Source organism: Scylla paramamosain, unplaced genomic scaffold (genome assembly GCF_035594125.1).
Source record: "Scylla paramamosain isolate STU-SP2022 unplaced genomic scaffold, ASM3559412v1 Contig6, whole genome shotgun sequence".
NCBI classification, from domain to species: domain Eukaryota; kingdom Metazoa; phylum Arthropoda; class Malacostraca; order Decapoda; family Portunidae; genus Scylla; species Scylla paramamosain.
The window spans coordinates 714,506-732,500 of NW_026973671.1; the positions used below are offsets into that span (position 1 = coordinate 714,506).

The window sequence follows — 17,995 nt, forward strand, 5'->3', positions numbered from 1 at the left end:
GCCTGTGAGTGATCTCTGGCCTGTATCGCCCGCAAGTTTTAATATTCAACTTGATGGATTATATTTCTCAGTGACATGGATGGTTGGCCTCCCTTCGTGGTGGCCCAGCAGGTTTTTTTTTTTTTTTTTTTCTGAAGTGAAGTCTCGAAATGCTCTTCTATATAGAAAATCGTGATTAATGGCAGCATGTGAGTAATCTCAGGCCACTTGATGTTGCAAGAAAAGTCAAGTCACTGCGGCCAGTATTTTATAAACATTTTAGTCTCTCATAAGAGTTGTATTCAGATGCTACAGAAATTATAAATCGTAGTCTAAGAGGCAGGCGTCTTTACCAGTGATGCAGAATACTCAAACTATCACTGGAGTCATGAAAATATACTTGGAAATATCAATAATCTCCACTAGAGGCCGTTAAAAGTTGTCCAGATAAAACACTAAAAACTATTATATTAGCTACACCACTAACGATGAATAGATGGCAATAATGACCATAGAAGAAGGAGAAGAAGAAGAAGAAGAAGAAGAAGAAGAAGAAATGAAGAAGAAGAAGAAGAAGAAGAAGAAGAAGAAGAAGAAGAAGAAGAAGAAGAAGAAGAAGAAGAAGGAATGAAGAAAAAGAAGAAATGAAGAAGAAAAGAAAAAGAAAGAAATAATAAGAAGAAAAAGAACAAAATTATAAAAACAGCAGCAGCAGCAGCAGCAGCAACAGCAGTAGCAATCAACAAGGTAACGAGAGCGTACAGGCGGCCGTGGTGCTGGAAGCTTATAATTAGTCACGAACAACAGAATAAAGTTAATGAATGTAAATTAAAAAGACTAATTAGAAGTTGACGCAACTAGCATGACGAGCTTGCTTGTTTACATATGTTTTAAGACTTGTTTACGAGGTTTACAGCGTCAGGAGAGACGAGGGAGGAGGTGGTGGTGGTGGTGGTGGCAGGGAAGGGGAGGCAGCGCTGACTTAAGGTGTGACAGGGAGACGTCAAGATAATGTGTCAGCAGCGCGTCGCCAAACACTCAGTGAGTCGCAGGCTATGGAGAGACAAGGCGGCGAGGCGCTGTGGGTGAAGGGGCGCTGGATGTGGGTGTGGGTGATGCAGAGGAGCATACGGAGGATACTTCAGGCCCTCTTGTATATCCCGTATCACGCTGTGTTGTGATGGTGAGGAGCAGACGGTAGGAGTAGGTGTGCTAACCTGTACACGAAAGGGTGACTCTGGGAGGTATTCGGAAGGACTTGTTAAATTCAGACTACGGAGAATCCTAAGGCGGCTAGCACAAATTGATACCAATACTGACGTGTCATTTTCAAGAAAGACATTGGAACGGCTACTTGTGGTGAAATAGCCATTGAAGGATGAAAAGTAGGTACTGGAAAGGGAGACTTATTAAATTCAGACTCCGGATGGGAATAAAGTAGTGGCAACAGGCTGATGGCACTACTGACTTGGCTTCTTCAGGTGATATGCGGATACTTGAGGTGAGATAGCCATTAAAGGTGACGCTAAGCAAACTACACTACTTGATGCTTCAGGGCTGCAACTTGATCACGGGGAAGCGAGGTGGTTCACATAAGGCGCTGCGCTCTTAAAACTGGTGATGGTAATGCTGGTGGCCGTATTACGTTCCCGCTAACTTGGTGATGTGCTGCTCTGAAGGTGGTGAAGTCTTGGAGCCCAGTGTTGATCTTTGCGCGAGGTTGTAAGGTTGTTAGTGTAATGTCAAAGGTAAAGTGTATCTTGAACGGTGAGTGTACCAGGTGATAATGATCATGTATGTATGTTGTGATGGTGGTGGTGGTGGTATCACTATTATTATAATTAGTAGTAGTGGTAGTAGTAGTAGTAGAAAAATTATGATGGTGTGTGTGTGTGTGTGTGTGTGTGTGTTTACGTTGTAATGTTCAGTGTCTTCTTTTCGATACAAATTTGCAAAGCTGTTGGAAGAAAGTGTTAAGACATTACTTGGCCACACACACACACACACACACACACACACACACACACAAACACACCAATGATTTGACCACGTAAGTCGTTCAAGCCGATTGTATTGTACTTTTCTTCCAGATTCTGCAACTCTCTCTCTCTCTCTCTCTCTCTCTCTCTCTCTCTCTCTCTCTCTCTCTCTCTCTCTCTCTCTCTCTCTCTCTCTCTCTCTCTCTCTCTTTCTTACAGACCACGCCGCCGCCTTCGTCAGCCCAGCGTTGTTCCCCAGTGCCTGCCTCTCTCTCTCTTGTTTACTTGACACACCTTTCTTACCACTTCTCTCACTTGCCTCTTATTCCCCTCTCCACTTCTCCTCCATCCGGCACCCTCACGCCGCTCCCCTCCACTCTTTCCCTCCCTCCTCGACCCTTAGCAGCTTACTCGTACGTCAGGGCTAAAATCTCTCGTACTGTGAGATGAGTGGACCGTAGAAGAAGGCGTGGAAAATATTAAGTCTTCTAATGCTCCCTCCCACCCCCACCCCTACCCCCTCTCCCCATACAGTGGTATAAAGAGATGCATCTGCATGTGTGGCGTGAATGGTGTTGCTGACTAGGCAGTTGTTTTGTGTGTATGTGTGAGAGAGAGAGAGAGAGAGAGAGAGAGAGAGAGAGAGAGAGAGTCGGTTAGTCAGGCAGAAAGATAGATAAAAGATAAAGAAAGTGAGAAGGAACTAAGAAAGTCTGTCTATCAGTTAGAAAGATTAATAAGACATACATAAAGTGAGAACGAAGTGAGAACGAACAAAGAAAGGCGGTCAGTCAGTCAGAAAGACATATTAAACGTACAGAATGTGGAAACGAATCAAAAGTCAGGAGGCCAGTCAGTCATTCAGAAAGATAGAAAACGTACAGAAGCTTAAAACTAAAACTCCGTAGTGCCTCCTCACAGTGAAGTTGTCTGGTGCTCGGGGCGTATAACCTCGGCCGGTGAGAGAAACACAACCACCGCGATACAGTTTCCCATCCTTAATTAGTTTAGTGTGTTACATTTCATGGCCATTGTGGGGAGGCTGATGCACGCGTCCATGTCGTCACTCTTACCGGAAAAATACTGGAGCTTTAAATACACACACACAAACACACACACACACACACACACAACGAAGTATGTCCTGTATAACTACTACTACCTACACCACAAGCTGAACTGTAGAATAATGTAGGGTCATTTTCGAACAGGAAAGACAGAGGAACGTAGCAATCTCCTGAGAAATTCCGCTCGAAGCTCTTCATTGAACCAGAATAGCTCCCGTCAGGAAAGTGAAGCCTGGTAGTGGATGTGATGAAGCACTGTTACATCAAAGAGAAACGAAAATAAATTTTATGATAACAGGCAATGAAGGACTCGGTGAAAAATATAAGTGCTATTGACGGAGTAAATGCAGAAAACGGCCGTCGTGGTATTAGACAAAGGCAAAGAGTGAGTGTTAAAAATGAACTTTTTTTTTTTATGTACATTAATAGAAAGTAAATATGTGTATGTGATTTTTTTTTTTTTGTATGTGTGTGTAAGTGAAAATATGTCAGTTTTATTTCAGAAAAAACAAACCAGAAGTTATACCCAAAATAAACTCAGGTATTTTCACCGAGAGTAACAAACGGAAAGGCTGAATCACTAACAAACAAATAAATTAATCCCTCAGGCTTCACAAAGTGCTTCGAAACTCGTCCAGAACCAGAGGCAGTGAACACAGACTCGATGAACCCTTGTCGGCCATGCAGGTGACCACTGGGACTGTGCCGCGTGTTTGTTTGCATGTTTGTTGGCCTGCACGATTAATGAGGCATAAGAAAAGAGATTTTTTTTCGCCAAACTGTTGATACTGAGAGAGATACACCAGTTTGCTCTTTCATTGCCTCGTTCTTCCATCTGATGAACGACGGTTTTGTGTTTTAGAGGCAAACGACCGAGCTCATTGTGACCCTCGTGTTTGTGCCTCTCTGTGTGCTGGCCTGGCATTCTGTGTGGACGTGGCGGTGTTGTCTACACCGGTGGTGGTGATGGTGATAGCGATGGTGAATGTGCGGGACTGTGGTGGTGGTGATGATGGTATTTGCGGATGCAGCATCTAGAAGTCGTGGTGGTGATGGTGGTTGTTATGGTGGTAAGTGAATTTTAGAAAGTTTTAATTGTTATTTCTTTTACGTATACTTTTCCCAGTGATTGTTATTCAAAGTGAGTGCAAATTTTTAAAATGAGAGGAACACACATACACACCATTGTGAACCTAGATGAATGCAGCGTTAGGTTAATGATGATGAACAATTTCCTTCCCGTTTGCCTTAATCAACTTATACCTGCCTCTCTCTCTCTCTCTCTCTCTCTCTCTCTCTCTCTCTCTCTCTCTCTCTCTCACGCGTGATGAATAAGAGGATTTTACCGGATTTAATCGAGTTTTAAGTTTCATCTTCACTGCAATATTTCTGGTTAACCTCGTGACCACCTTTCAACCTGAGACCAGTAACCTTTGTTGGCTGTGGATGAATAGTCGGTGTAATGAAGTGGTGGACGTGAGGCCTCACTTTAAAATCGAACTGACGCCTGGGTGGGTTTTGAATGCTCTAAATCATTTACGTTTTTTGGCTAGATGCTTCAGCTTCCTTGGTTGTGTGTCTAAGTCGTAGAATATAACGTGTATGTGTGTGTGTGTGTGTGTGTTTCTCGTCTTCGTAAGTTTCGGATTCCCTTCGTGGTCATGATGAAACAGATTCCTGGACTTACACTCTTCTTACCTGCAGGCGACATCCTTAGGAAATTAGTGCACATTTTTTTTTTGCTTAGTTTGTGCATTTTCACAATAAGAGAAATTATATTGTATACGCTTCATTGAAACCTGAAAATGTGCAATCTGATCAGTGGGTATATATTCTCAGTTTTGTCTTTATATTGATCGCCGATTTTTTCCTTCACAGAATAGCCTCTCGGTGTACCGAGGCTTCGTGGCCTAGAGGAGGCACAGCGTACAGCGGATGGCATTTTTGTGATATTTACTTGTAGCCCTTGACCTTTATCCTTGTGCTGTCAGAGAAACACGCAAAGCATGATAGATTACCATGACACACACACACTCACACTCACAGAAGCCACTGCTAGGACTCCCACAACAACTTTACCAGTCAGTCTTCAGGGACGAGACAAAGCTTTTGGTTGTGCGCCTCTGAGATGCTTCCTGACGTCCTGGTTTCCGGCGGAGAGTGGTGTAGGGAAGGCCCTTAGGAACGTCACCATATGTGTGTGTGTGTGTGTGTGTGACTGAGCAAGAGAGAGAGAGAGCAGTTTTAGTAGTAAATGCAATGGTAAGTGTTAGCCACGTAGTTCAGTTAACAGCCATTAAGATGAATACTCCCATCACACCTTTATGAAGTTGTCGGGCTTGAATGAATCCAATCACGGAGTTTGCAATAAGCTGTATGTGAGCCGCGCTATCGAACGCTATTTCCGGAAAAGATTTCGACTTTTTTTTTATATTCTGCATTAATTATTTGATATCGTATATTTAATGGTGCTCTTACTAATCATGGTTTTCTTTGGATTCTTTCATCTTTGCACATCACCTAAATATTCCTGGATTACTTTCTAGTTAATGGTATCTAGTTCTTTTTAACGACAAATAGGTTTTTTTTCTATTTATTTTTTTCTTTACCATTTCTCTTTTGTTGTATAATAACCTGATTTGCTGCGGCGTATATAAACTTGTGGTTGACGTTCTTCCCGTCTCTGCCTCCTTACCTTGCTGATCTGCACACCGCCCACACGCTGGAGCGTTGTATTGACGCACCTTCTCGCCAGTAAAATTCATTCATGTTTGCTTTCCTGCGTGACATCAAAAGAGAGACAGGACTAGATTCGCCTGGGATTTACATAGCGTGCGTTCCTTCCTCCTGACCTGCATTACTACACTTTCACTCCCGTACTCATCTCCATTACGTTCTTGGTGTACCTCATGTCTTTTCCTGGAATCTCGGTTTGACAAGTCGTCACGCAGCCCACGACCCAGCCTCACCCTTGCTACATATTTCAGTCCCTCCCAACTTTATTTTTCGTTTATCCCTCAGTTATTGATCAGTGCTGGATGACTCCCGTTGTGCGATAGTGCCTCGGTGCTTCTAGGAGAGGGAAGTAGCTCTTGTGTAGACGAAATTGCAGACAGGTAGGTAGGTAAGTAGGACACTTGTATTAAGTAGGTATATAGGGAAGTTAATAGGCTTGGTAGCTGGGCAGTAGAATAAACAGGCAATAATTAGATAGGTGGATAGGTAGTAAGTAGGGTAGGCTGATAAGTAAATAGGAAATTAAGTAAGTAACTAGTAGCAAAGAGTGGGAACCGCTTGTCTGGAATGGGTTTCATCCGTACACTACCAAAATTGAGGGAGTAGATACGCTTCGGTGCTCCGCAGACTTGTTTTACGGATCACTTGGCGTCCCGCTGGATGTGGCAGGACAGTCATGGAACACTTGCAGCTGTTAATTGTTCGTCTGAGGTTGGTTTATTGTTTGTTTTAGTAGTTTACATTCACTTAAAATTATTTCACATTCTACAATTCATTTAAAAAGATATCTGGCGACTACCAACCATTACTTTCTTGTTCATTGTGGAAATCTTAATGTAAAACAGGTCGTTAGTTCACGTATTAATTGGTATTCGAGTTTTAGAAAACTAATTCATCACTTTGGGTAAATTAACTTGTTCTTAGCTAAGCAGGTAGATAAGTGAAGTAAGTGGGGGCTGTAAATATGTCATCACGGGTTTCCATCTGTCTGTCACGAAAAGTAAGGAAGAGAACATGCCTCGGTGTTCTCAGACCGGTGTTGTGGCTCAGCTACCACTAGGGGGAGTGTTGCAGGAGAGTAAGGAACAGAACATGCCTCGGTGTTCTCAGACCAGTGTTGTGGCTCAGCTACCAGTAGGGGAGTGTTGCAGGAGAGTAAGGAACAGAACATGCCTCGGTGTTCTCAGACCGGTGTTGTGGCTCAGCTACCAGTAGGGGAGTGTTGCAGGACACTAACGAACAGAACATGCCCCGGTGTTCTCAAACCAGTGTTGTGGCTTAACTTCCAGTAGGGGAGTGTTGCAGGACAGTAACGAAGAGAACATGCCTCAGTGTTCTCAGACCGGTGTTATGGCTCAGCTACCAGTAGGGGAGTGTTGCAGGACAGTAAGGAACAGAACATGCCTCGGTGTTCTCAGACCGGTGTTGTGGCTCAGCTACCAGTAGGGGAGTGTTGCAGGACAATAAGAAACAGATTATGACTCGGTGTTCCCAGACCGGTTTTGTGTGTCACCTACCAGTAGGGTAGTGTTGTAGGACAGTAAGGAACAGAATATGCCTCGGTGTTCTCAATCCGGTGTTGTGGCTCAGCTAACAGTAGGGGAGTGTTGCAGGACAGTAAAGAACAAAACATGCCTCGGTGTTCTCAGACTGGTGTTGTGGCTGAGCTACCAGTAGGGGAGTGTTGCAGGACAGTGAGGAACAGAACATGCCACGGTGTTGTCAGACCGGTGTTGTGGCTCAGTTACCAGTAGGGGAGTGTTGCATGACAGTAAGGAAGAGAACATGCCTCGGTGTTCTCAGTCTGGTGTTGTGGCTCAGCTACCAGTAGGGGAGTGTTGCAGGATAGTAAGGAACAGAACATGCCTCGGTGTTCTCAGACCGGTGTTGTGGCTCAGCTACCAGTAGGGGAGTGTTGCAGGACAGTGAGGAACAGAACATGCCACGGTGTTGTCAGACCGGTGTTGTGGCTCAGTTACCAGTAGGGGAGTGTTGCATGACAGTAAGGAAGAGAACATGCCTCGGTGTTCTCAGTCTGGTGTTGTGGCTCAGCTACCAGTAGGGGAGTGTTGCAGGATAGTAAGGAACAGAACATGCCTCGGTGTTCTCAGACCGGTGTTGTGGCTCAGCTACCAGTAGGGGAGTGTTGCAAAAAAGAAAGGAACAGAACATGCCTCGGATTCTCAGACCGGTGTTGTGCGTCAACTACCAGTAGGGGAGTGTTCCAGGACATTAAGGAAGAGAACATGCCTCGGTGTTCTTAGACCGGTGTTGTGGCTGAGTTACCAGTAGGGGAGTGTTGTAGGACAGTAAGGAAGAGAACATGCCTCGGTGTTCTCAGACCGGTGTTGTGGCTCAGCTACCAGTAGGGGAGTGTTGCAGGACAGTAAGGAAGGGAACCTGTCTCGGTGATCTCAGACCGGTGTTGTGGCTTAGCTACCAGTAGGGGAGTGTTGCAGGACAGTTAAGAAAAGAACATGCCTCGGTGTTCTCAGACCGGTGTCGTGGTTCAGCTACCAGTAGGGGAGTGTTGCAGGACAGTAAGGAACAGAACATGCCTCGGTGTTCTCAGACTGGTGTTGTGGGTCAGCTACCAGTAGGGGAGTGTTGCAGGACAGTTAAGAAGAGAACATGCCTCGGTGTTCTCAGACTGGTGTTGTAGCTCAGGTACCAGTAGGGGAGTATTGCAGGACAGTAAGGAACAGAAAATGCCTCGGTGTTCTCACACCAGTGTTGTGGCTCAGCTACCAGTGGAGGAGTGTTGCAGGACAGTAAGGAACAGAACATGCCTCGGTTTTCTCACACCGGTGATGTGGCTCAGCTACCAGTAGGCGAGTGTTGCAGGACAGTAAAGAACAGAACATGCCTCGGTTTTCTCAGACCTGTGTTGAGGCTTAGCTACCATTAAGGTAGTGTTGCAGGACAGTAAGGAAGAGAACATGCCACGGTGTTCTCAGACCGGTCTTGTGGCTTAGGTACCAGTAGGGGAGTGTTCCAGGACAGTAAGGAACAGAACATGCCTCGGTGTTCTCAGACCGGTGTTGTGGTTCAGCTACCAGTAGGAAATAGTTGCAGGACAGTAAGGAACATAACATGCCTCGGTGTTCTCAGACACATGTTGTGGCTCAGTTACCAATAGGGGAGTGTTGCAGGACAGTAAGGAACAGAACATGCCTCGGTGTTCTCAGACACATGTTGTGGCTCAGCTACCAATAGGGGAGCGTTGCAGAACAGTATGGAAGAGAACATGCCTCGGTGTTCTCAGACCGTTGTTGTGGCTTAGCTACCAGTAGGGGAGTGTTGCAGGACAGTAAGGAACAGTAAGGAACAGAACATACCTCGGTGTTCTCAGACCGGTGTTGTGGCTCAGCTTCCAGTAGTGGAGTGTTGCAGGACAGTAAGGAACAGTAAGGAACAGAACATGCCTCGGTTCTCTGAGACCAGTGTTGTGGCTCAGCTACCAGTAGGGGAGTGTTGCAGGACAGTAAGGAACAGAACATGCCTCGGTGTTCTCAGACCGATGTTGTGGCTCAGCTACCAGTAGGAGAGTGTTGCAGGACAGTAAGGAACAGAACATGCCTCGGTGTTCTCAGACCGGTGTTGTGGCTTAGCTACCAGTAGGTGAGTGTTGCAGGACAGTAAGGAACAGTACTACTTGTTTCCATTAGTAGGAGGAGGCAGTAGGCACCTGCTGAAATGATAATTACTCCCATTGAAGTCTAAAGCACTGGATGAGGGGATGCTGTAAACTTATCATTAAACCCAGCTGTGGCCTCACTGAACGTTTCCCTTTGTGTCTCACAACACAAGGGGGCAGTCACAGCCTCTCTTCCTGCTTACAAAACTACAAGCACCTAATAACACACACACCTTTCACTCAAAAATTCAAAATTATCATGGCAACTTCTACACCAGCCTCGCAGTCCCCATATGGGGAGGGGCTCACAAATGTTCCCAGGTCAGACTGCTCTTCTGATAATGACCGTAAGTGTTTTGACATTCACCTAAACTTTTCCTTCGTTAACTTCTGCAACATTCGCGGTCTTAGATTTAATATTCAATCTGTAGAAGTCCACCTCTCCTCTACTAAACCTCATCTTCTTTTTCTCACAAACTCAGGTGTCTGAAGCAACTGACAGTAGCCCCTTTTCTGTTCCCTCCTACTTTTTCTATCTTCATTTTCAATCCAAAGCTGGACTTAACCTGCTCTCGTGCCCACGCTCTTGAATCTTCCAAGTTTTCCACCTTCTGGCTACGACTACAGAGTCACTCTCAAACTAAATTTATCTGTGCTGTATACCTCTCTCCTAACTCCTCTGACTATAAGAGATTCTTTGACTACTTAACTTCCAAAGTGGAGCACATTCTGATTCTCTTCCCTTTTGCAGAGATCTCCATTCTTGGAGACTTCATTGTTCACCACCAGCTTTGGCTTTCTTCTCCCTTCACTGACTATCCTGGTGAACTAGCGTTCAACTTTGCTATCCTCCACGACCTAGAGCAATTGGTGCAACACCCTACTCGTATTCCTGACTGTCTTGGAGATACGCCCAACATTCTTGACCTTTTCCTGTCCTCTAATCCTTCTGCTTATGCTGTCACCCTCTCTTCTCCGCTGGGCTTCTCCGATCACAGTCTCATATCTGTATCTTATCCTATCGCTCCAGTCCCTCCTCAGGATCCCCCTAAACGGAGGTGCCTCTGGCATTTTGCCTCTGCTAGATTGGGGGGACCTGAGGCGGTATTTTGCTGATTTTCCTTGGAATGACTACTACTTCCGTGTCAGAGATCCGTCTTTGCGTGCTAAGCGCATAACAGAGGTGATAGTGTCTGGCATGGAGGCATTCATTCCTCACTCTTTTTCTCGACCTTAACCTTCTTGTGCTATAGATGATAGAAAGGTGGCCCACAAAGGGTACTTAAGCCTTCCATCACCAAAATCTCATGTGCTTTATATTTCTGCCCGGAACCAAGCCAAGTCTGTTCTCCAACTAGCCAAAAACTCCTTCATTAAAAGAAAGTGTCAAAATCTTTCAAGATCTAACTCCCCTCATGACTTCTGGCATCTAGCCGAAAACATCTCCAATAACTTTGCTTCTTTTTTCTTTCCCTCCTTTATTTCATCCAGATGGCACCACTGCTATCACATCTATTTCTAAAGCTGAACTTTTCACTCAAACCATTGCTAAAAACTCTACCTTGGATGATTCAGGACTTGTTCCTCTCTCTCCTCTACCCTCTGGCTACTTCATGCTACCTTATAAAATTCTTTGCAATGATGTTTTCCATGCCCTCGCTGGCCTAAACCCTCGGAAGACTTATGGACCTGATGGGGTCCCTCCTATTGTTCGCCGAAACTGTGCCTCCGTGCTTGTACCTTACCTAGTCAAACTCTTTTAACTCTGTCAACATCTACCTTTCCTTCTTGCTGGAAGTTTGCCTACATTCAGCCTGTTCCTAAAAAGAGTGACCGTTCTAATTCCTTAAACTACCATCCTATTGCTTTGATTTCCTGCCTATCTAAGGTTTTTTTTTTAATATACCCTCAACAGGAAGATTCTTAAACATCTATCACTTCACAACCTTCTATCTGATTGCCAGTATGGGTTCCGTCAAGGCCGCTGTACTGGTGATCTAGCTTTTCTTACTGAGTCTTGGTCATCCTCTTTTAAAGATTTTGGTGAAACTTTTGCTGTTGTCTTGAACATATCAAAAGCTTTTGATAGAGTCAGGCACAAAGCTTTGATGTCCAAATTACCTTCCTACGGCTTCTTTCCTTTTGTCTGTAACTTCTTATGTTTTCTTTCTGACCGTTCTATTGCTGCTGTGGTAGACGGTCACTGTTCTCCTAAATCTATTAACAGTGGTGTTCCTTAGGGTTCTGTCCTGTCTTCTAATTATTCATCAATGATCCTCTAAACTTCTTGTCCTACACTGTAAAAAATAATCTGTAAATTTTACAGAAAATTCACTGGCAACCAGGCTGCCAAACTTTTTCTGTAAAATTTAGGTATCTGTAAACAAGAATTTCCATATAAATCCGATTTTCTGTAAATTTTAAAGGTTTCTGTATTTTTTTTTCCTTGTAAATTATGACAGGATTTTTCTGTATACCATTTACAGAAATTACTTGCTAAAGAAAAAGGGGAAAATCTATTTCTCAATGTTATTGTATTGTGTCTTACAGGAACAGTACTGGCAAACAGTATTTGTAGTTTACAGGAACTTGTGAACAACTTAACTGTATCAATTTCTTAAGAAATGTCTAGTTAATACCCATATTGTGTACACTTGATGGTAGCAGTACAGCACATAGATCCTTCATATATCAAACTAATTTGGAAAGTCTGGGTTGATTAAAAAAAAAAAAAAAAAAAGATACATCTAAAGACTCGTTGGCATCTGACCTTTTATTGTACATGCCAAACTTTCTCTGTATATCAGATGAAAGTTTGCATACCTGTGTATGTGTACTATTGTATATGCAATTAAGACAACACAGTACATACATATCAAATTATGACTTTAGATACAAATGGTGGCCGTTGCAATGCTGCTGCTCTCACTACACATTACTGTTTACAATTGCCAGCTGATCACACGCCCGAATGCCTGCTGGCCAACCGAACCATGCACCACATATTAATAAACTGTATTCAGTATACAAAGAGCAACAGTTCAAAAGGTCGATTGACTGGCAGCCAGGCAGGAGTATATTATTTCCTCCAGATGGTCAGCATGTAAACAAAAAGCACACTGAGAGCAATGGGCAACTGGTATACACAAACTTTTTTTATGACAAACTGAAAAGTTCGCTGTATGTAGAAAAGAGCAGGTATCAGAAGAAACCAGTGTTTGATAGTATATCAAAGAGCAAATTTGATATACTGAGATTATATATATGCTGAATCAACAGCAATGTTTTAATTACAACAGTAAAATGCTGTAATCTCTCCAATATCCATCCTAGTTATTAACCAGAGGCCCATCCGGAGACTGCAACATCTGGATAGGGGTGCACATGACTGTAACACACCTGGATAATGACGTACTGTCTGAATAGTTACCCTTACCCTCCAGAGAGCAACTCTTACTGTCACGATAGCCAATCAGACACTTGTCTGGATAATGACGAGTCTGGATACTGACAGTCTGGAAAATGGAGCAATTGGCGTACTGCAGAAATGTGACTATTCTGCACTCATGAGATTTTTTACATTTAATAACAATATAGCTAAATAAATACTAAAATCCCAGTTGACTCAGTAGAACTTATATTTACTAGGGCACTTTGAGGATTTTTTTATGAATATTAAATATTCCTTTCTATACGAACAGATCTTGAGTATATCACATATCTATCAAAAGTACAAAAATATATCATTACCTCTGTGGGAAATCACTTCACCTGAACCAAAGTATATGAAAATAAATTAACTGTTTCCTGTATCTGAAACATTTTTGGAAAAATAAGCAAGGTATTATTTAAACTGTATGTGTTTATGAGAGAAGCACAGAAGGAATGCAAGGACTGAAATGTGCAAGGAATTTGATAACCAAGCTGAGAAAGAAGGAAAAAAAAGTCATCCTTTTAGAGAAAGTACTGCATCAGTAATAAGAAACACTGGAACCTGAATGTTGTCCTACTGCCCATGGAAAAGTTATAAACATGAGAAAATTCATAGCTGAAAGATTTTATTCAATACAAATAATGTGTCCAACAGCACGTCAGGTTGGGGCATGGACAGCCTACATTTTCCTCATGTTCTCATGTAAAAGATGAACTAGATAAGAGGCTTCAAAATCAAAATGAGGTAAAAGGAGAAATTACCTGAGCACATTTTTAAAACTAAAAATACATTAGATAAACTTGCAAAAATATTTCTACTAAACCACACTATACAATTTAATCAATTACTTGACTCTTCATCAGAGCATTCCTAAAAAATGATAAATAAATATATAAAAGTAATAATAAATCTAAGCATTTCACTGCATCAGCAAGCATGTAGAGAACTTTACATTATCATCATCATCATTACACTTCATTAAAAGACAATTCCAGAAATGAAAAAAAATCATAAAGAACCTAGGCATTTAACTATACATAAACCAGCGTGGAAAGAACTTTACATCATCAACATCATCATCACCATTATAATCACTGCACACACCAATAAAAAAGAGCATTCCAGAAAAAAAAATATGAACCTAGGTATTTAACTATGCAACACCAATCATGGAGAAAACCTTTATCATCATCATCATCATCACCACCATTATAATCATCATTATACTTGCAAGGAGAAAACTTGACATCATCATCATCATCACCATTATTATATAATCATCATTATACCATTAAAAAGAGCATTCCAGAAAAAAAATAGATAATGAACCTAGGCATTTAAGTACATCACCTTTACAGCATCACCATTATAATCATTGACACATCATTAAGAAAAAAAAAATATTTAAGTACATCAGCAAGAATGGAAGAGAAGTTTCATCCACTTGAGTATCACAATTGTAGTGGCTGACAGCATCTGCAATAATTAAGATAATGAAAACATGATACAAAAGTTACATTGTTGTCTTCAGTCTTGAACACACAATACAAGTACTTTATATAAACAGTAAGGTATATACTACAGGGCAAATTGTTTAGTTCTACAGAAGTCAATGGTAATAAATAAATAAAATAAATGATGGCCCACTAAGTTTCCAGATAGGGATGACCAGCCCCTTTCTCCAGGCACAAGCACATTGAAGCAATCTAACTGTCATAGCACACTCATAGCATCGCTAATAAAATGAGTAATAAAGCAAATTAATTTTTGTGAGGTAAAATGAAATGGTAAATAAGACACTAATACATGTGACTTCCTGGAAGCTTATTTTTCACTCAACAAAAATCCAATATAAGTGTTCCAAGATTTCTTAAAAGAAAATAATAATGATTAATCTCCATAATGATCCAATATATGTGTTCCAAGATTTCTTAAAAGAAAATAATAATGATTAATCTCCATAATGATCCAATATAAGTGTTCCAAGATTTCTTAAAAGAAAATAATAATGATTAATCTCCATAATGATAAAACAATGTTTTCATAAGTAATAAACATTATCTTGTGGGATTTAGCTCCTCCAGTCTACATCAGCAATAGCATTAATCAGGGACAGGACCTTCGGATGGACTTCAGAATGCCTTTTGCAATGTTTTTTTTTTACTTCTATCTTGCTCTGCCATTCGGGATTGATGCCAACAAAACATCTGTAGTGATGAAGGGTAATGTATTATTGTGTACACATTGTAAATAATGTAAATTTTGTGCATATCCTTAAAAACTGCAATTCTAATCTGCAAGCTGTTACTACATACCACAGAGTTACATGAATCTCAGCTTAGTAATTTTAGTATAAGAAAAGCAATGTGTCTTTGACTGTTAATACTGAAGGTGTTCTGGACAGATTTATCCATATATATATATATATATATATATATATATATATATATATATATATATATATATATATATATATATATATATATATATATATATATATATATATATATATATATATATATATATATATATATATATATATATATATATATATATATATATATATATATATATATATATATATATATATGAATTACCTTTGAATGAACTCAGGTGTTGATGCAGAATCCATGGGGTACATTATAATGAAGTAGTAATAGGAGGCCAACAGCAAAGCTAGGCCAGTGGTAAATGTGGCAATATGCTCAGTGACAACAACACCATCAATTGCCAGCATATATCTTGCTGTAGTAAATCTTGATTCCCCTGAAAGTATTAAAAATAAATAAATAAATATAACCTAGCCACCTCTGGTAAGGATTTCATGACTTGTCTCTAGCATCTTCACCCCTTCCTCACCAATCAATGCTTGTGGCAGAACTGCACTAGATATTTTACCTCCTCCACCTAAAGTCTCTCCCACAAAAGACCAGGTAATAATAATGGTAACGTGGTTTTTATAGACCACAAGGTACTTTTCTATCATAATTTTTATAACAAATACCCACACATCCCATTCCTGTTCATTAAGCATAAAGGAACCAGTTAATAACTCTTTCAAAGGTGAAGTGATAAGAAAACTGCTATTATTTACAGTGTTCCTGGTTGCAGTATTACACCTCCTTTGGTTACATATCATTACCCATAAAAATTATAGGCTGATCCAAGTTATAAATGTCATTTCTTGTACTGGACACCTCCAAACTTGGTGACAACTCATCACAAAGGTCTGAATTTGATGAGTAGATAATTTCAGTTGGCAAGTCCTTAACTGTTTGACATCTTTGATGCCTACTTATGTGTGATTTAAATGTCTTTGAGAACATTTTGGAGCACTGATTAAAGGGGGCACTGAATTCTGGTGCCATTATCAATGTGCTGTCTCAAATGCTTTGATAAATCCTTCATTCCATCACAAACTTGTTGGCACAACAGTTTTACTCTGTAATTTCAAATGGAGACAAGATCAACAAATTTTCAACACTTTCTGACCTATATTCTTGATGGTCTCAGTATATATGAGCCTTTAGCCCTGTGTATGATGAAAGTGTTTGCAACCCCCTAATGGGCATTTGATAACTCTTCTGTATTCATTTGAATGCAACAGGCAATGATTTACATAATTTTTCACTGACCTTGATACATGATTACAGAGAGGACATGCAAACTCTGAATCTATGACACAAAAGTAATTACTAAAAAATCAGTAGTACTTAACGGTACTTGCCCTTCAGGAATTCAGGGATTATTACAATACTTAAGAAACACTTTTTTTCCACGAGTGCTAGGTGGACTCGTGGAGCAAACTGCACTACATTTTCACTCATTCATCAGTCTTCCTCTCACCCGTGCCCACCAGCCGGATGTAACAGAGTACCACTTAACCTTGGTAACCAACCTAACAAACTAATGAAACTAACCACCATAACCAACCAAACCGAATTAGCCTGACCTAACCTAACCTAGCGAAACCAGCATAATCTAACATAGGTATACAATCAAACTAACCAAACTAAGAGTGCAGGTCAGTCCCCATTAGTTAATAATTTAGTTTGCTAATGACTTCATGCTTCAACATAATTTATTTTAGATAGGTAAACAAAAAAAAATGAGTATACATCATGCACAAATAAACGCACTTAGTAATGACATGGCTTACAAGCTGAGGTTAAGCAACCATTGAATTGTAACTTACATGCGAGGGAGGAGACCAGGAATGTTGTTGGATGCAAGGGCCTTTGGTCTTAGGGCCTTAGGAGGTAGGTAGGTAGAATATTGGTTGGCTGTGCCCTTGGTGGTGTTTTTGATGAGGCCGTGTAGTTAAGCCTCAGCAACAGCGTCAACACAGCCTCTAGTGTCCCAGAAGTGCAGTAAGCAGGTAGTATCAGGCTTGATGAAGGTACAGGCCTGGGTCTCACAAGGTACAGGATAAAGATGCAGCTACTAGTCTGGAACTGGCGTTTGGCGCCTGGTGGGCACCTCGTAATCGTGGACAAAAAAAAAAAAATGGCGGTTTACCAGTTGGAAATATCGATGCGCATGTAACTACTTTTATGCTTTTATTATTCTTCTCATCATACTTCCTCAAAATTTCATATTACTAAATGTTTCAGTTGAGATAACAAGAAATATTTCTTACCTAGCATATCTTCCCAGAGTAGAATATTCCATCTAATGATTACTGACGTTACTAGGTCGAAATAACCTTGCGTCACCGAAATATTATATAGAACGTCTGAGCTTTCTGTTTCATTATGAACAATTTTCATCATCACCTTACGTAAAAATGTATACGATAAATGTAAATCGACATACAATGGCAAGTTTTCAGTAACGATGCCAGGTGTCGCAATAAACAATACGCTTGACAAAGAAGGAAAAAAAAAAAAACATTTAAAGCATGTTTTTAAGGCTATTGGTGTATCAGCAATGAATAATTATTACATTCCAGGTATTTCATAAAGAATAATATCGAAGACAACCGCTTAGCAACAAAGAAAAAAAATGCAACATTTACAGACACCCTGTTGCTTCGATTTACAGTGCTTATCTGTATTTAATTCTATCACGATAAAATATTATTTAGATAATATGGAGACTTATGGTGTCTCGGCACACACTCAACATTGCCTATTAAATATTAACAAGGAATCACTCAAGAAAT

At 41.0% G+C, this 17,995-nt stretch overlaps 2 long non-coding RNA genes across 4 annotated transcripts in view; one reads left to right on the forward strand and one right to left on the reverse strand.

The window, feature by feature from the left end:
* Positions 1-17,995, forward strand: part of LOC135096734 (uncharacterized) — a 35,676-nt gene that overhangs the window by 13,320 nt on the left and 4,361 nt on the right. The window contains exons 1-3 of one of the 3 annotated variants that reach the window (XR_010264977.1): positions 1,574-1,727; positions 3,634-3,712; positions 3,888-4,095. This is a non-coding gene — a long non-coding RNA (uncharacterized LOC135096734). Of the gene's footprint in view, positions 1-1,573; positions 1,728-3,297; positions 3,411-3,633; positions 3,713-3,887; positions 4,096-17,995 lie in introns of those variants that run through there. The other 2 variants (XR_010264975.1, XR_010264976.1) reach the window with 2 other exon arrangements.
* Positions 13,507-17,497, reverse strand: LOC135096738 (uncharacterized). The gene is made up of 3 exons (XR_010264982.1): positions 17,027-17,497; positions 15,429-15,597; positions 13,507-14,307 (listed from the first exon to the last, which is right to left on the reverse strand). It is a non-coding gene; the product is annotated as an uncharacterized LOC135096738 (long non-coding RNA).